The sequence below is a fragment of the Balaenoptera physalus genome, assembly GCF_965194825.1.
Source record: "Balaenoptera physalus genome assembly, chromosome: 15".
In the NCBI taxonomy this organism is placed as follows: domain Eukaryota; kingdom Metazoa; phylum Chordata; class Mammalia; order Artiodactyla; family Balaenopteridae; genus Balaenoptera; species Balaenoptera physalus.
Window position 1 is genome coordinate 34680100 of NC_138894.1, and position 20080 is coordinate 34700179.

At 46.7% G+C, this 20080-nt stretch overlaps 1 long non-coding RNA gene and 1 pseudogene across 5 annotated transcripts in view; one reads left to right on the forward strand and one right to left on the reverse strand.

The window, feature by feature from the left end:
- The window catches only part of LOC309643390, a 2123356-nt gene that overhangs the window by 1998414 nt on the left and 104862 nt on the right, over window positions 1-20080 (reverse strand). The gene's annotated exons all lie outside the window — the stretch shown is intronic.
- Window positions 10491-17361, forward strand: LOC309643475 (uncharacterized protein C2orf78 pseudogene; annotated as a pseudogene). The gene is made up of 3 exons: window positions 10491-10530; window positions 13418-14167; window positions 15449-17361. The product of its transcript is annotated as an uncharacterized protein C2orf78 pseudogene (transcript).

The window sequence follows — 20080 nt, forward strand, 5'->3', positions numbered from 1 at the left end:
AACATGACTCTTTCAGTTCACCAGTTGGACTGAGCTATACGTCAACTCTAGGTAATAGCGTGGGAACTGCACAAGCAAAGGGAGACACTGAAGATGACAATGGTAATGGCCGTACTGTTTTCTAATGGACAAAAAAAATGCTTATATTATAAGTTCTATTTCTCCTGCTTTCTGGCACTATCATGCTCAGAGTGGAGTCCTGGCAAGGAAGTCAGGATACTTAGGTTCTGAAACCTGGTAATGACACTAACATAATGAGAGAACCTGAACAAGTCAACCCGACCTCTCTGAGCCTCAGTTTCCTTACTCGTGAAATGAGACTGAAAAAAGAGAAAGTTCTCTAAGGGCCTCCTAGTTCTAAAATGCTTCCAGTCTAGGAAATAGCATAGAAGTCAATACGAGTGCAGGCTGAAGGGAAAGACAGGGCAGGGAGAAGGTTGCTTCCAGCCTAGAGAACAATGTCTGAACCATACCACTTGGCTCTTCTGCCCATCTGTGCCCAAGATGGGAGCACAGGCAGTTAATACAGAAGAGTGGAAAACTGCTCAGTCCTTACAGCCATCATTAACTGTCTGATTTTGGGTTTCTCAGGAAGGGTCGATAGTAGAGGTGTCCTGAGAGCAAGAACCTTAAGATAATGCTGTTCCTCAAACGTAGTGAGAATTTCTCAACCTCCCTGAGTTTTTCATGACCCTCTTGTTCTTACAGAAAATTTCCAAAATCCATCTCTACTTGGAACTCTAAATTCTCTGCAGCATTCTCTTCCTGTGGTGAGCAATGCAACTTCCCTAACACGAAGTGTCTGCAACTTCTCCAGAGTCTCTGCCCCTGCCGTCAGTTCGGCATCGGCTACCGGTACCTCTTTCCAGACACTCATGGGTAGTGCCTACCTTTACCAACATTCCAGCACGACTATGTTATCTGGAGTTACTGACCACAGCCAGATCTCCACTTCAGCTCCTTCCTATCCAGGTGTTCTTGAGTGGGACATCACAGGAAGCACTGAAAAGAATTCCTCTTCACTCGGAGACTTTACTCTGGCACTCACTGACCGGCACCCAGCTGCTTCCTCCATGTTTATGGCAGCCCAGTATGATAAAACTTCAGACGCCAATAACATGGTCCCTCTATATCCATCACTTTCTGCCAGGCTTGCTCAGGGAGCACCATCTCAGATTCCAAATCAGGGGCATAGCCGCCTGTCACTTCCCTACCAGGAAGGAAGCCAGGTATATTACTATAACCAAGGCACACTGGGGTCTTCACTGTATGGAGAACTTGGCTCCTGCCCGCAATCCTATGGCTCCGCGTCATACACAGGAAGTAGGGCCTCTGCGCAACCAGAAATGGGAATGGGACTGAAGGAGATTCAGCCCACAAATATCCGACCACCAGCTTCCACCTCTGCAATCTGCCACCCTGTGTCTGCTCAACGCATCACAGAAACAAGTTTTCAAGGTGAGTATACAAACGGCAGAGAAAGCTGAAGAATGAGGTCGGCATTCACAAATGGGGTCAAATCGACAGCTGGGAAGGGGTGTAGAGACAGGTAGAATTTAGATCCTGAGCCTTTAGTAACCACTACCTTCGCTCAGTGCCCTCTGTTTTTAGACTCTATGTAAGAACACCTAGGGCTTCCCTGGTGGCGCCGTGGTTAAGAATCCACCTGCCAATGCAATGCGGGGGACACGGGTTCGAGCCCTGGTCTGGGAAGATCCCACATGCCGTGGAGCAACTAAGCCCATGTGCCACAACAACTGAGCCTGCATTCTAGAGCCCGTGAGCCGCAACTACCGAAGCCCACGCGCCTAGAGCGCATGCTCCGCAACAAGAGAAGCCCGCACAGCGCAACCAAGAGTAGACCCCGCTAGCCGCAACTAGAGAAAGCCCGTGCACAGCAATGAAGACCCTGTGCAGCCAAAAAAATAAATACGTAGAATAAATAAGTTCAAACAATCAATCAATAAATAAACGTAAATTAAAAAAAAACAAAAAAACAAAAAAACAAAAAGAACACCTAATGCAGGTGGGAAGGTGGCAGGGACACTGTAAAGGTCATCTATGCTACATGTACAAGAACCCCGAGAGCACACCAATAGGTACCACATTTTTCACTGCTGTAGCCGAGCATTCCCCCTGTACTACCACACTGTAGCACTCCCTTCCCTCGTCTACTGCTACAGTCTCTTTGGAAGGTGTCTCAGAACTCTTGTTATGAGAGTGCCAGTTGAAGTGTCCTCACTTCCGTCATTTATACCAGGATTTAAGACCTTGTGGTCCGAGATCCTGTCCAGAGAGCAAGCAGGCTAAGACTCTGTCTTTGTTTCTGTATTTCATCAGAAAGGGCTCTACCCCCTCTCCTAGTTCATGGTGTGAAGTGTTCTTAGCCTCTCGGGAAAGTGGGGAGAATTGAAAGGACTCTATATGAGAATGCTAGGCTTTGTAAAACATTTCAGTTGTTTAAAAAGAAGACTCATTTTGTATTGGACTTACAACAGTCCTATGAGATACAAAGAGAGCCAAGGATCAGTGACATGAAATGATCACCAGTTAAGCATTACAACAGTCACCGCTTACCTCGTAGCATAGGGCACTGTCCATGATCCTTAAGAAGAGTTAGTAGAAATGCCTTGCCCATCTTGCCCCTGAACCCCTTGAAAGGTACACGACTGCTGTGTTGGTGTTTAGGGGGAGCATCTCATTTACCAGGGACTGACTTCTCCCTTGATCCCTTTGTAGTGATGGAGCCTTCCCTGGTGATGAAAAATTCCCTGGGATTGCAACCTCCAAGCCAGACGTTTTGTGTGACACAAACTCAAGAACTCCCCAAGTCCTGCAGTAGCAGAAACAGTCACATACTTGAGAGTAACCCACCATCTGAACTTGGGGACATTTCAGTGACAGCTCCAGTCCAGAGTGCCAGGCGTCTCCTGGCCCTGCCTCCAGCTCCAAGCCAGGGACAAACAGAGAGTAAGAACGTGGAGGATATCAAAACCAAGCTGTCAAAGCCTCTGGAGGCCTACCAGATCCCAATAGAAAACCAAGATCCTCCACTACTCCCTTTGGGAATCCCTGATATTCCCCAGCCGCTGGCCTGCACCGATCCCCTCAGCCAAGAGGAGCAGCCTGGTTCTGAAAATGCTGATCTGGGAGAGAACAGCCTGAGTCGTCAGGACCTAGGGACACTTGAAAATGGGACTGAACCTAGCAGTGGTCTTGCAGACATTACTACACTGGCGGAGGATATTCACCTTCCCCAGCTCTTTAATTCTTGGAAAGATCTTGATCGATCCCAAGGTCCCAACGTGATCAAAGCTGAAGACACCAGAGCCATTAAGGTGAATCAGGTGCAGGAAAAGCCAAGTGTCGTAAAGGTTCCCTCTGATCAACCCAGGAAGAACAAACAGAAAGCCTCTGAGCCTATCGGTGGTGCTCCCAAGGCCAAAATCCAGCCAAAGGATCCAGAGTGCCTGTTAGGGGGAGAAGCGGTTATATGCACTGCTGCAGTCAGTGACAGGGCTCCTGCGAACACGGCCAAGCACTCTCAAGGCAAACCTCAGAAAGCTGCATCCGGAAAGATCAGCAAAACTGAGAGCCATGGGCAGGAAAAGACCAAAAGGACCAGAGGAAGAAACAAGGCTGAAGAGAACAAGCAGTCAGGGAACAAAGTCAAGGCAGAAGACAAGCCAGCAATCCCCAACACGAAGCGAAAGGAACACCAAACTGAGCTTCGCCAAGAGAGCTTTCAAAAGCCTCGAACCTCCCTTGGCGTGCGCATGCTGGAGTCTGTGAAGGTTCTTCATGCGCTGGGGAAGAAGAATGAGACGAAAACTGGGCTCTCTTCCTGTCGGCTCTTGGGAAATTCAAGCAACCCCAAAGACCCCCAGCCACCCCCAGCGATCCAGCCACGGCGGCATACCCCACGTGAGGGTAAGAGGCCTGAGAAAACGCAAGTCCAAGCCCAGAAACCAGACAGCAGTGCTGAAACAGAGTGTCCATCTCCATCCCAGTGTGAGCGGCCTCCTCCTGGGAAGGTCAAGTTGATACCTCTGCCTTTTTCTGCCTGGGACAAGCCTCAAGCTCGACCCGCTCCTCGGAGGCCACAGTCTCTGGCCTCACATCGGCCTGCTGTGGCTTACCGTGCCCAGCCTGGTTCTACTGACTCAGCTCAACCTGCTGCAGTCAATTCATCCCAGCCAGCTCCTGCCTCTTTGCCAGGTCCCGCCAAACCAGCTCAGCCAACTGTGGCCAACCCAACCCAACCGGCTTGGACCAACCATACCCAGCCTCGTGTCCCTCAGCCTGCTGCTCCTAGGCCTGCACCCTACAAAACTTCATCTGGCGCTTCTCTCCAGCGCGAGCCTGTTCCCCCTGCTGTGACTAAGCGCCAGTCCCCACCCAAGCTCCAAACCCAACTTCTACTCCAAGACTTCAGCAAGCAACGAGTTCCATGGAGGGAACCCAACGTGCCTGAGCCAGTCATGTCAAAGCCCATCGAACAAGAGCAGAGGCCAGAGCGAGAGGCCATGAAGAGGCGGGCTCAACAACAACGGGAGAATGCTGCCAGATACACCTCTTCGGGGAAGCTGCAATTTTTCACCCAGAGGGACAAAGAAATGGAAATTGCTGACTACTACGGATACGTCAGGTGACAGCTGCTAGGATTCTTGCTGCCACCTTGGCTACCAGCGGTTCTTCCATACATAGGTAAGATAGGTATAGAACCGAATAAGTAAATGGAATAGAATTAATAGATGAGTAATAAACCTTTCGAATTTTGAGATGCTGCTAACTGGGGCGTGAGAAAGGAAGGCCTGAAAGTTGGATGGGAGAATGAAGGAAAGGGGTAAAAACTGAGGAAAGAGGAAGGAACTTGGCCCAGGGCTAGGAAGGCCAAAAGAGACGTATGGATTTAGGAAAGGAAGCAGGAGTGAGGATGAAATGGCAGAAGTAAAAAGCAGGGTCAGGGGTCTGGGTTGAAAGAACACAATTGGAGTAGAGTTGAAGGTGACAGGAGATGAGTCTAGGTTTACTAGGAGAAATAGAAACAAAGTCTCTCGGGGAGGTTGGCCTTAAGTCTCACAACCACCAGATAGGTATTTCAGAAAACAAGAGGTTCACGACACATCTCTGAAAGGTTTGAGTTGCCTTATTCAGGTGTGATTATAGTGGGGGAATAGGCAAATCTACCAGAGAAGTGGCTAGGGCTCAGAGTCCTCCTAGGGGCAGCTGACGACAGGGCCAGAGCCAAGGGAACTGCTGTATCAGGAGGCCCACGAACAAATCAGGGGCATAGCCGCCTGTCACTTCCCTACCAGGAAGGAAGCCAGGTATATTACTATAACCAAGGCACACTGGGGTCTTCACTGTATGGAGAACGTGGCTCCTGCCCGCAATCCTATGGCTCCGCGTCATACACAGGAAGTAGGGCCTCTGCGCAACCAGAAATGGGAATGGGACTGAAGGAGATTCAGCCCACAAATATCCGACCACCAGCTTCCACCTCTGCAATCTGCCACCCTGTGTCTGCTCAACGCATCACAGAAACAAGTTTTCAAGGTGAGTATACAAACGGCAGAGAAAGTTGAAGAATGAGGTCGGCATTCACAAACGGGGTCAAATCGACAGCTGGGAAGGGGTGTAGAGACAGGTAGAATTTAGATCCTGAGCCTTTAATAACCACTACCTTCTCTCAGTGCTCTCTGTTTTTAGACTCTATGTAAGAACAGCTAGGGCTTCCCTGGTGGCGCCTGCCAATGCAGGGGACACGGCTTCGAGCCCCGGTCTGCGAAGATCCCACATGCCGTGCAGCAACTAAGCGCATGTGCCACAACGACTGAGCCTGCATTCCAGAGCCCGTGAGCCGCAACTACCGAAGCCCACGCGCCTACAGCCCATGCTCCGCAACAAGAGAGGCCACCGCGATGAGAAGCCCGCACACCGCAACCAAGAGTAGACCCCGCTAGCCGCAACTAGAGAAAGCCCGTGCACACCAATGAGGACCCAGTGCAGCCAAAAAAATAAATACGTAGAATAAATAAGTTCAACCAATCAATCAATCAATAAACGTAAATTAAAAAAAAAAAAACAAACAAAAAAACAGAACACCTAATGCAGGTGGGAAGGTGGGAGGGACACTGTAAAGGTCATCTATGCTACATGTACAAGAACCCCGAGAGCACACCAATAGGTACCACATTTTTCACTGCTGTAGCCGAGCATTCCCCCTGTACTACCACACTGTAGCACTCCCTTCCCTCGTCTACTGCTACAGTCTCTTTGGAAGGTGTTTCAGAACTCTTGTTATGAGAGTGCCAGTTGAACTGTCCTCACTTCCGTCATTTATACCAGGATTTAAGACCTTGTGGTCCGAGATCCTGTCCAGAGAGCAAGCAGGCTAAGACTCTGTCTTTGTTTCTATATTTCATCAGAAAGGGCTCTACCCCCTCTCCTAGTTCATGGTGTGAAGTGTTCTTAGCCTCTCGGGAAAGTGGGGAGAATTCAAAGGACTCTCTATGAGAATGCTAGGCTTTGTAAAACATTTCAGTTTTTTAAAAAGAAGACTCATTTTGTATTGGACTTACAACAGTCCTATGAGATACAAAGAGAGCCAAGGATCAGTGACATGAAATGATCACCAGTAAGAATTACAACAGTCACCGCTTACCTCGTAGCATAGGGCACTGTCCATGATCCTTAAGAAGAGTTAGTAGAAATGCCTTGCCCATCTTGCCCCTGAACCCCTTGAAAGGTACACGACTGCTGTGTTGGTGTTTAGGGGGAGCATCTCACTTACCCGGGACTGACTTCAACCTTGATTCCTCTGTAGTGATGGAGACTTCCCCGCTGATGAAAAATTCCCTGGGATTGCAACCTCCAAGCCAGACCGCTTTCCTATGGAATGACAGAGAACTTCAGAGAACTTGTCAAGATGAAACACCAGTCAGTCTGCGGGAGAAAGGGAAGAAGAGAACGATGGAAATCGTTTCTGGGAAACTATTTTTACATTATGTTTTGTTTGTTCCTGGTAAATAAACTGAAATCTTCTTAACATTCAAACAAAATCTAAACCACTAAATTCAACAACACAGGAGTATAACTTTTGAAAAAAATTTCTTTGGCTGCGCAGCATGTGGGATCTTAGCTCCCCAACCAGGGATTGAACCCACGCCTGCTGCATTGGAAGCGCAGAGTCTTCACCACTGGACCACCAGGGAAGTCCCAGGAATAGAACTTTTAAAGGAGAAGGTATAAACCCCTGGGTTATATGAACTGGAGATTTTTAGTAAGAAGTCAATAGATCTTTTGTTAGGCACATTTTATGTTAGGCTGTCTCCCTGCACAGGACGCAGGCGCCTTGAAAATGGAAATCACATCCCTCTATAGTACGTCCCTCTTCTTTCTGCTTTGCAGTTTGCTGCTCCACTTGTTCAACCCCACCTAGTAATAACCTATACTTCCCTTGTTCCTGTTTTCCCATCTGGAAAACAGACAAAAGGCAACCAAACAACGCAAAGGTCTCAACAAATAAGGGATACCCAAAACCAGAGATGGCCAGAACTTCTGTATCCCTCATGAAACCTAGCCCGGTGTTCAATACTTAGGTATCATTAATACATGCGTGTTGACTGAAACAGTTGAAACGCAATTCTTCCACTTCCCAGTTTAGTTTTAGTCCTCATACAAAACCTGATCATCAAATTCCTTAATGCTAGGAATCACAGTGAAAAATAATTTCTCAACTGACTTCTGTCAGATGAGTGAGAACTAAGGTTAATTCAGTGTATCTGAAGCATAGAAAGTGAGGGCAAACGTGGCACAAGATGGGGCTAGAGAAGCAGAGAGGATTCTAGAGCACGCAGAGTCTTAAAGGCCACCAGTGTGTTTTCTATTCTCAAAACAATGTTTGTGAGCGATGTTTATGAGCAATGTTCCAACTTGCTTTGAAGGTTTCTTGTGTGAAGAATGGATTGGAGGGAAACAAGATATATGGACACTAGTTAGGACCTAATCGCAACAGACAGGCAAGTTCAGTATTAGGATGTTGAGGGAGAGCTGACAGATTCCAAAGAAATTCAGGAGATAAACTGAAGCGGGCTTAATGGGGTATGAGATGGAGGAAAGGAAGGTCTTAGGGAATTAAAGGGTTTACTGCACACATGAGCAGAGTCTCAAAATTAATCATTTGAACGTACAGAGGTGGATCTCCCAAATGACACCGGTTAGGAAGCAACGGTACGCCCTTTAGAATTCCTAGAGACAGCACAAATCAACTGTTTCGATGGAAAATTCGGCGGGACCCTTGATTTCCATGGGAATATAGAGAAAAGAGACACTGATCTGGCTTGCAGGTATTTAGGAAGTTGTTAGCCTGACATCACATACTAGTCTCATGTAAGTAGGCCGTCTGAAGTATGAAGCTTAGGGGAAAAACCTTGAAGAAAACTTAAAAGCTTAAGCCACACCTCTATACTACACCACCTTTCACAGTTTCTTCTCAGATAAGCAGCATCCCCATCAGTGAAGAAACTCACATCTCATAATAGGAACAACAGGCCTAAAAATTAAATGTGTGTCTTTGGAGGTCCCATCTATGCGATATCTTCCTGGTACCAGAAAAGTCCCCAGGAAGATCGATCTTTGCACCCCTGAAAGCTTACCACCAAGGAAAATGACTAGGTCCATAGATTTCCTCCCTCAAACCAGCCTACCTCACACATAAATCACTAGCAACTCAGCCCTTGACTCACATTATCACAGTCACAAGAGTGGTTAGGGAGAAAAGCACTAACCAGGGGAACTAACACAGAGGCAATCCAGGCCAAGCTGGGCTGGTGGCAGATATCTGCTCCTTACGCTCGGGTGCATAATGCGACTCACCACAATGCCTTTTTCACAGACCCTTTTTAAAGTTTCTCCACAAAATCCAACAGCTCAAGTTAGTTCATGACGCTTCAAGGTAAACAATCGTCAAGAGAAAAACATGCAATATGTCTTACAATGTTGGATTCCTTACAAATAGGACAAGGAAATAACCATGTAGACAAAACCAGAGCATTTGAAAACATCTGCGTTCTACAAACATACCAGTGAATGCTATAAATAAGGTAATATGACATAAAACAAAATGAAAACTAGATGTGAGACTGTTCTCTTCAGTGTACAGACTTCATGGCAGTTGCTGCACGATCTAGCTACTTATATCTACAACTCTCTGTTCTGTTAATACAAAATGAGGCCCAAGTGTGTCAACTTGTTTCCCACAGAAACCAAAAAACCTACATGCATCTCTTTTCTCCGGTGCCCTTTCACCTTACCTGCTCCCAGTTCTCCACCAATGTCCTCCTCTTTCTCTAATTATTCTCCTCTTCATTGTGCTTGGCCTTGCACCCAAGCATGCAAGACAGAGAGTCCTAGAGGTCCGAGATTCTAGAGGGGCTGTTTGCAAGGGGGAGGAGATTACGGTAACTGCCACACTGTATATACTTCTGTGCAAAGAAAGAGGGACAGTGTTCAGAATGTCTCTCACATATAAAAAGAGCTGGATGGCAGGATACCTGTGTGGCCCAAGGAACTAGAGCTAGCAAATCATGGGCAAAACAATTGCAACCAAAGGCTGGAAGAGGAAAGGTCTGCAACCAGCTCTGTCTCCTGGCTCTCTGGTATTTGCTGCCAATGGGCAGAGTCTATTTCGTGAAGCATCAAGCACTGAAAAGAAGACTCCTGCTGCTGGAAGTTGACAGGAAGGAACATCCAATGCAAGATCAAGGCTTGTCCTAGAAGCAATGCCCATAATGGAAGAAAAAAAAAAAAAAAAAAAAAAGAAAGCGGAAGAGAAATGTTAAGTCGCAAGTCCAACCTGGCCCCCAGCCTAGCCCAGCCCAAGGAAGGTAGGAGTCAAGGAGAAGAAACTAAAAGAGAAGAGCCTTGGACCACAACATTCTCCACAGGGTACACTCAACAAACTTCACCCTGCTCTTTAACCAAGTTACAACTGTAATAGTTCAAACTACATGGCTCTTTCCTTCCTAAGGATACTAGTTAAATAAGATCTATATAGCTCTAAGTATATGATACATAAAATAGAATACTCTGTAGAATATAAGTAACTGTTAGTTAATTATATTAATGAACGTCTGTAAGAAATGTTGCAATGATTTCCCTAATGGAAGAGCCTGGGGGAGGTAAATCTGTCTTCTAGGATTTCCTCCCCAGAGCTCAGAAATTGAGGGGTTGTTTTAGCTCTCCTACGCTCTCTTCACCCAAGCCCACCCTCCTGTTGGGGATCGGACCTCCCTATTGGCTAGCTCATACCTTTCAACTGCCTGCTTTGTGACATCACTCTCCTACCAAACCTACTACCACTTGGTAGAGGTCTTGGGGTTTCCGTGGAGCCGTTTGGACCAGTAACCAGTGACCTTTGTACTGGACACGTGCGCCGTTCAGCTGCAGCCACTCAGACATCCTCTAGTGTTGTCTCCTCATCCCTTGTACCTGCAGTTGATGTCTCCTCTTCTCTGACCATGTCAGGTAAGAAAAGAAACTTTGGAAAGTTTTGCGTTCGATTTCTTGTGCCCCTAAATTGAGGAGGAGATTCAAAATAGCGTGGAATAATGAGGGAAAGTATTGAACTACAAGTCTGGAGACCTAATTTCAGTTTTGACTTTGACGTTTACTGTCTGTGTGACTTTGGACAAATCACTGACTGCCTCACAAAGCCTGCTGCTTTCCTTATCTGTTACGTTAGGATACCACATTGGGTTGATCACTCTGATCCCCTTCTTTTCCAATATTGAGCCTTAAAGGGTACCCATGTAGAAAATGAAATCAGAGACTTCTCAAAAGAGTGTTTCAACAGAAACATAGAAAAGCCAGGTGACACAGAAAACTAGCGATATATACCAAGATGTTTCATCTCCAATGGTCTCCCTCCACTAGTATTTCGACTAGTTGAAAAGAGAGAATAGGGAGAGAGGATGGAGAGTACTGGGCTATATAGGGAGGCACAGAGTCAAACGTAAGCAAGTTTAGGATTGTTTTCATTAGCACAGGCCAACAGGAACCAAGAGATGGGAAAAAAATATAAGAATGAAGAGGGAAAGCATAGAGGAGCTCTCAAGAAAGAGGCAGTTTGCCATGGAATGTTGATGGGAGCCAAAGATTTTAAATTAAAGCAGAAACAGCACAGAGGGAAATCTGCTCAGAGCAGGGCAAAACAAAGCTGATGGTAGCAAATCCTTACATTAACAGACTAAGAAGGAAAGTAAGGCCAGAACAGGGGATCACCAGGAAGGGCAGCCTATCAGAAAAGTCATACTCCGTTTTCTTTCTTTTATTGCCTCTCTGAATACAGCTGGCACTTGACAGTTTGGAATAGAAACATTTTAGAAGTATGTTTTAGAAATGATGCTTCCTAGAAACCAGAAACCAAAGTGGTTATCTAGGGGGCTGCTTTTCAGTGTTCTATTCTTTCTAATTTTTAAACTAGGTAGACATTTGACCAATTAAACATTTTAAATGATATCTTCTACATTGAATCAGAAGGACTATTTCCTTTGTGTGATATGTACCTTCTAAGGCAAGGTTGCTTTTCAATTTTTACAGTTATTTCCTTCCTAACACAGAGAGCACATTGATCAACAGCCATCGTTCGCTTGTAGATCTTAGCTACCGGAGAAGAAAAAGAAAAAGTCAAGCCCCACATCTCTAATTCCCCATTTAGGGAATTCCCTGGCGGTCCAGCGCTTAGGACTCGGTGCTTTCACGGCCAGGGCCACGCGGCGCGGCAAAAGAAAAAAAGAAAACACAAACATCCACGTTTATCTAAAACAATGTTGTGGAGTCCTTTGGATTTTCTTACATTTGAAAATCTTTTTTAATTGGATTCTAGGGATGATGGTTTTTTGAGGTCTTGGGATGTCATCTTCTTGGATGTGGAAGATGATTCTAAGTTCTAGGATAAATACAAAAACCTTCTTGATACTTTTTAAGCTTCCTTTCTGCTTATTATATGAGTTATATTCATGGACAGATATATTTCTCCTAGGCTTAATACCTGTTACTTGCTGGGTAAAAATATGAATGAGCACAATAATGAAACTCTTTTACACTTACTATTTTGCTGTCTGCTTTGTACCGGTTTTCATTGAAATACTTGTCTATATATGTTGTGGCTACCTATACATTCACATTTGTTGCATTCTGTTGCTTGTTGTGCATTTTTTACTGATTTATCGTCTCTGTCTGTATGCATTGGCTAGGAATTCATTCACCTCTATCACCTCCATCGTGTTTTTTGGTTAATAGTATTCACTAAAATAGAGTGGGCAAAATTCACTTTCATAATATTGCATGTATGGTACAGAATGTCATTTGTTAGTAAATTCATTAGGCTTTGATACTTGCCCACATACCCCAGTTTTCATTAATATCTATGGATTTCTTTTTCGTTACGTAACATGTTTTTCATGATTTTTCTTTGTCTTTCTAGAACTTATTGTATCTTCCTCCATATAAATCATACGCAATAGATCAGCTTATTCATCTATTAATTATTACTGCTATTATTATTGGTGGTGGTGTTATAACCACTTTATAGATGAGTAATCTGAAGTAATCAGATAACTTTTCTCTTTCCAAAAGCACTTAAGAAATCCACTTTCGGGTAATCATTTTGAGGTAGGATGAGAAACCAGTCTTGAAGAGGGCAAAAATGACTCTTTCAGTTCACCAGTTGGACTGAGCTATACGTCAACTCTAGGTAATAGCGTGGGAACTGCACAAGCAAAGGGAGACACTGAAGATGACAATGGTAATGGCCGTACTGTTTTCTAATGGACAAAAAAAATGCTTATATTATAAGTTCTATTTCTCCTGCTTTCTGGCAGTATCATGCTCAGAGTGGAGTCCTGGCAAGGAAGTCAGGATACTTAGGTTCTGAAACCTGGTAATGACACTAACATAATGAGAGAACCTGAACAAGTCAACCCGACCTCTCTGAGCCTCAGTTTCCTTACTCGTGAAATGAGACTGAAAAAAGAGAAAGTTCTCTAAGGGCCTCCTAGTTCTAAAATGCTTCCAGTCTAGGAAATAGCATAGAAGTCAATACGAGTGCAGGCTGAAGGGAAAGACAGGGCAGGGAGAAGGTTGCTTCCAGCCTAGAGAACAATGTCTGAACCATACCACTTGGCTCTTCTGCCCATCTGTGCCCAAGATGGGAGCACAGGCAGTTAATACAGAAGAGTGGAAAACTGCTCAGTCCTTACAGCCATCATTAACTGTCTGATTTTGGGTTTCTCAGGAAGGGTCGATAGTAGAGGTGTCCTGAGAGCAAGAACCTTAAGATAATGCTGTTCCTCAAACGTAGTGAGAATTTCTCAACCTCCCTGAGTTTTTCATGACCCTCTTGTTCTTACAGAAAATTTCCAAAATCCATCTCTACTTGGAACTCTAAATTCTCTGCAGCATTCTCTTCCTGTGGTGAGCAATGCAACTTCCCTAACACGAAGTGTCTGCAACTTCTCCAGAGTCTCTGCCCCTGCCGTCAGTTCGGCATCGGCTACCGGTACCTCTTTCCAGACACTCATGGGTAGTGCCTACCTTTACCAACATTCCAGCACGACTATGTTATCTGGAGTTACTGACCACAGCCAGATCTCCACTTCAGCTCCTTCCTATCCAGGTGTTCTTGAGTGGGACATCACAGGAAGCACTGAAAAGAATTCCTCTTCACTCGGAGACTTTACTCTGGCACTCACTGACCGGCACCCAGCTGCTTCCTCCATGTTTATGGCAGCCCAGTATGATAAAACTTCAGACGCCAATAACATGGTCCCTCTATATCCATCACTTTCTGCCAGGCTTGCTCAGGGAGCACCATCTCAGATTCCAAATCAGGGGCATAGCCGCCTGTCACTTCCCTACCAGGAAGGAAGCCAGGTATATTACTATAACCAAGGCACACTGGGGTCTTCACTGTATGGAGAACTTGGCTCCTGCCCGCAATCCTATGGCTCCGCGTCATACACAGGAAGTAGGGCCTCTGCGCAACCAGAAATGGGAATGGGACTGAAGGAGATTCAGCCCACAAATATCCGACCACCAGCTTCCACCTCTGCAATCTGCCACCCTGTGTCTGCTCAACGCATCACAGAAACAAGTTTTCAAGGTGAGTATACAAACGGCAGAGAAAGCTGAAGAATGAGGTCGGCATTCACAAATGGGGTCAAATCGACAGCTGGGAAGGGGTGTAGAGACAGGTAGAATTTAGATCCTGAGCCTTTAGTAACCACTACCTTCGCTCAGTGCCCTCTGTTTTTAGACTCTATGTAAGAACACCTAGGGCTTCCCTGGTGGCGCCGTGGTTAAGAATCCGCCTGCCAATGCAATGCGGGGGACACGGGTTCGAGCCCTGGTCTGGGAAGATCCCACATGCCGTGGAGCAACTAAGCCCATGTGCCACAACGACTGAGCCTGCATTCTAGAGCCCGTGAGCCGCAACTACCGAAGCCCACGCGCCTAGAGCGCATGCTCCGCAACAAGAGAAGCCCGCACACCGCAACCAAGAGTAGACCCCGCTAGCCGCAACTAGAGAAAGCCCGTGCACAGCAATGAAGACCCTGTGCAGCCAAAAAAATAAATACGTAGAATAAATAAGTTCAAACAATCAATCAATAAATAAACGTAAATTTAAAAAAAACAAAAAAACAAAAAAACAAAAAGAACACCTAATGCAGGTGGGAAGGTGGCAGGGACACTGTAAAGGTCATCTATGCTACATGTACAAGAACCCCGAGAGCACACCAATAGGTACCACATTTTTCACTGCTGTAGCCGAGCATTCCCCCTGTACGACCACACTGTAGCACTCCCTTCCCTCGTCTACTGCTACAGTCTCTTTGGAAGGTGTCTCAGAACTCTTGTTATGAGAGTGCCAGTTGAAGTGTCCTCACTTCCGTCATTTATACCAGGATTTAAGACCTTGTGGTCCGAGATCCTGTCCAGAGAGCAAGCAGGCTAAGACTCTGTCTTTGTTTCTGTATTTCATCAGAAAGGGCTCTACCCCCTCTCCTAGTTCATGGTGTGAAGTGTTCTTAGCCTCTCGGGAAAGTGGGGAGAATTGAAAGGACTCTATATGAGAATGCTAGGCTTTGTAAAACATTTCAGTTGTTTAAAAAGAAGACTCATTTTGTATTGGACTTACAACAGTCCTATGAGATACAAAGAGAGCCAAGGATCAGTGACATGAAATGATCACCAGTTAAGCATTACAACAGTCACCGCTTACCTCGTAGCATAGGGCACTGTCCATGATCCTTAAGAAGAGTTAGTAGAAATGCCTTGCCCATCTTGCCCCTGAACCCCTTGAAAGGTACACGACTGCTGTGTTGGTGTTTAGGGGGAGCATCTCATTTACCAGGGACTGACTTCAACCTTGATCCCTTTGTAGTGATGGAGCCTTCCCTGGTGATGAAAAATTCCCTGGGATTGCAACCTCCAAGCCAGACGTTTTGTGTGACACAAACTCAAGAACTCCCCAAGTCCTGCAGTAGCAGAAACAGTCACATACTTGAGAGTAACCCACCATCTGAACTTGGGGACATTTCAGTGACAGCTCCAGTCCAGAGTGCCAGGCGTCTCCTGGCCCTGCCTCCAGCTCCAAGCCAGGGACAAACAGAGAGTAAGAACGTGGAGGATATCAAAACCAAGCTGTCAAAGCCTCTGGAGGCCTACCAGATCCCAATAGAAAACCAAGATCCTCCACTACTCCCTTTAGGAATCCCTGATATTCCCCAGCCGCTGGCCTGCACCGATCCCCTCAGCCAAGAGGAGCAGCCTGGTTCTGAAAATGCTGATCTGGGAGAGAACAGCCTGAGTCGTCAGGACCTAGGGACACTTGAAAATGGGACTGAACCTAGCAGTGGTCTTGCAGACATTACTACACTGGCGGAGGATATTCACCTTCCCCAGCTCTTTAATTCTTGGAAAGATCTTGATCGATCCCAAGGTCCCAACGTGATCAAAGCTGAAGACACCAGAGCCATTAAGGTGAATCAGGTGCAGGAAAAGCCAAGTGTCGTAAAGGTTCCCTCTGATCAACCCAGGAAGAACAAACAGAAAGCCTCTGAGCCTATCGGTGGTGCTCCCAAGGCCAAAATCCAGCCAAAGGATCCAGAGTGCCTGTTAGGAGGAGAAGCGGTTATATGCACTGCTGCAGTCAGTGACAGGGCTCCTGCGAACACGGCCAAGCACTCTCAAGGCAAACCTCAGAAAGCTGCATCCGGAAAGATCAGCAAAACTGAGAGCCATGGGCAGGAAAAGACCAAAAGGACCAGAGGAAGAAACAAGGCTGAAGAGAACAAGCAGTCAGGGAACAAAGTCAAGGCAGAAGACAAGCCAGCAATCCCCAACACGAAGCGAAAGGAACACCAAACTGAGCTTCGCCAAGAGAGCTTTCAAAAGCCTCGAACCTCCCTTGGCGTGCGCATGCTGGAGTCTGTGAAGGTTCTTCATGCGCTGGGGAAGAAGAATGAGACGAAAACTGGGCTCTCTTCCTGTCGGCTCTTGGGAAATTCAAGCAACCCCAAAGACCCCCAGCCACCCCCAGCGATCCAGCCACGGCGGCATACCCCACGTGAGGGTAAGAGGCCTGAGAAAACGCAAGTCCAAGCCCAGAAACCAGACAGCAGTGCTGAAACAGAGTGTCCATCTCCATCCCAGTGTGAGCGGCCTCCTCCTGGGAAGGTCAAGTTGATACCTCTGCCTTTTTCTGCCTGGGACAAGCCTCAAGCTCGACCCGCTCCTCGGAGGCCACAGTCTCTGGCCTCACATCGGCCTGCTGTGGCTTACCGTGCCCAGCCTGGTTCTACTGACTCAGCTCAACCTGCTGCAGTCAATTCATCCCAGCCAGCTCCTGCCTCTTTGCCAGGTCCCGCCAAACCAGCTCAGCCAACTGTGGCCAACCCAACCCAACCGGCTTGGACCAACCATACCCAGCCTCGTGTCCCTCAGCCTGCTGCTCCTAGGCCTGCACCCTACAAAACTTCATCTGGTGCTTCTCTCCAGCGCGAGCCTGTTCCCCCTGCTGTGACTAAGCGCCAGTCCCCACCCAAGCTCCAAACCCAACTTCTACTCCAAGACTTCAGCAAGCAACGAGTTCCATGGAGGGAACCCAACGTGCCTGAGCCAGTCATGTCAAAGCCCATCGAACAAGAGCAGAGGCCAGAGCGAGAGGCCATGAAGAGGCGGGCTCAACAACAACGGGAGAATGCTGCCAGATACACCTCTTCGGGGAAGCTGCAATTTTTCACCCAGAGGGACAAAGAAATGGAAATTGCTGACTACTACGGATACGTCAGGTGACAGCTGCTAGGATTCTTGCTGCCACCTTGGCTACCAGCGGTTCTTCCATACATAGGTAAGATAGGTATAGAACCGAATAAGTAAATGGAATAGAATTAATAGATGAGTAATAAACCTTTCGAATTTTGAGATGCTGCTAACTGGAGCGTGAGAAAGGAAGGCCTGAAAGTTGGATGGGAGAATGAAGGAAAGGGGTAAAAACTGAGGAAAGAGGAAGGAACTTGGCCCAGGGCTAGGAAGGCCAAAAGAGACGTATGGATTTAGGAAAGGAAGCAGGAGTGAGGATGAAATGGCAGAAGTAAAAAGCAGGGTCAGGGGTCTGGGTTGAAAGAACACAATTGGAGTAGAGTTGAAGGTGACAGGAGATGAGTCTAGGTTTACTAGGAGAAATAGAAACAAAGTCTCTCGGGGAGGTTGGCCTTAAGTCTCACAACCACCAGATAGGTATTTCAGAAAACAAGAGGTTCACGACACATCTCTGAAAGGTTTGAGTTGCCTTATTCAGGTGTGATTATAGTGGGGGAATAGGCAAATCTACCAGAGAAGTGGCTAGGGCTCAGAGTCCTCCTAGGGGCAGCTGACGACAGGGCCAGAGCCAAGGGAACTGCTGTATCAGGAGGCCCACGAACAAATCAGGGGCATAGCCGCCTGTCACTTCCCTACCAGGAAGGAAGCCAGGTATATTACTATAACCAAGGCACACTGGGGTCTTCACTGTATGGAGAACGTGGCTCCTGCCCGCAATCCTATGGCTCCGCGTCATACACAGGAAGTAGGGCCTCTGCGCAACCAGAAATGGGAATGGGACTGAAGGAGATTCAGCCCACAAATATCCGACCACCAGCTTCCACCTCTGCAATCTGCCACCCTGTGTCTGCTCAACGCATCACAGAAACAAGTTTTCAAGGTGAGTATACAAACGGCAGAGAAAGTTGAAGAATGAGGTCGGCATTCACAAACGGGGTCAAATCGACAGCTGGGAAGGGGTGTAGAGACAGGTAGAATTTAGATCCTGAGCCTTTAATAACCACTACCTTCTCTCAGTGCTCTCTGTTTTTAGACTCTATGTAAGAACAGCTAGGGCTTCCCTGGTGGCGCCTGCCAATGCAGGGGACACGGCTTCGAGCCCCGGTCTGCGAAGATCCCACATGCCGTGCAGCAACTAAGCGCATGTGCCACAACGACTGAGCCTGCATTCCAGAGCCCGTGAGCCGCAACTACCGAAGCCCACGCGCCTACAGCCCATGCTCCGCAACAAGAGAGGCCACCGCGATGAGAAGCCCGCACACCGCAACCAAGAGTAGACCCCGCTAGCCGCAACTAGAGAAAGCCCGTGCACACCAATGAGGACCCAGTGCAGCCAAAAAAATAAATACGTAGAATAAATAAGTTCAACCAATCAATCAATCAATAAACGTAAATTAAAAAAAAAAAAACAAACAAAAAAACAGAACACCTAATGCAGGTGGGAAGGTGGGAGGGACACTGTAAAGGTCATCTATGCTACATGTACAAGAACCCCGAGAGCACACCAATAGGTACCACATTTTTCACTGCTGTAGCCGAGCATTCCCCCTGTACTACCACACTGTAGCACTCCCTTCCCTCGTCTACTGCTACAGTCTCTTTGGAAGGTGTTTCAGAACTCTTGTTATGAGAGTGCCAGTTGAACTGTCCTCACTTCCGTCATTTATACCAGGATTTAAGACCTTGTGGTCCGAGATCCTGTCCAGAGAGCAAGCAGGCTAAGACTCTGTCTTTGTTTCTATATTTCATCAGAAAGGGCTCTACCCCCTCTCCTAGTTCATGGTGTGAAGTGTTCTTAGCCTCTCGGGAAAGTGGGGAGAATTCAAAGGACTCTCTATGAGAATGCTAGGCTTTGTAAAACATTTCAGTTTTTTAAAAAGAAGACTCATTTTGTATTGGACTTACAACAGTCCTATGAGATACAAAGAGAGCCAAGGATCAGTGACATGAAATGATCACCAGTAAGAATTACAACAGTCACCGCTTACCTCGTAGCATAGGGCACTGTCCATGATCCTTAAGAAGAGTTAGTAGAAATGCCTTGCCCATCTTGCCCCTGAACCCCTTGAAAGGTACACGACTGCTGTGTTGGTGTTTAGGGGGAGCATCTCACTTACCCGGGACTGACTTCAACCTTGATTCCTCTGTAGTGATGGAGACTTCCCCGCTGATGAAAAATTCCCTGGGATTGCAACCTCCAAGCCAGACCGCTTTCCTATGGAATGACAGAGAACTTCAGAGAACTTGTCAAGATGAAACACCAGTCAGTCTGCGGGAGAAAGGGAAGAAGAGAACGATGGAAATCGTTTCTGGGAAACTATTTTTACATTATGTTTTGTTTGTTCCTGGTAAATAAACTGAAATCTTCTTAACATTCAAACAAAATCTAAACCACTAAATTCAACAACACAGGAGTATAACTTTTGAAAAAAATTTCTTTGGCTGCGCAGCATGTGGGATCTTAGCTCCCCAACCAGGGATTGAACCCACGCCTGCTGCATTGGAAGCGCAGAGTCTTCACCACTGGACCACCAGGGAAGTCCCAGGAATAGAACTTTTAAAGGAGAAGGTATAAACCCCTGGGTTATATGAACTGGAGATTTTTAGTAAGAAGTCAATAGATCTTTTGTTAGGCACATTTTATGTTAGGCTGTCTCCCTGCACAGGACGCAGGCGCCTTGAAAATGGAAAT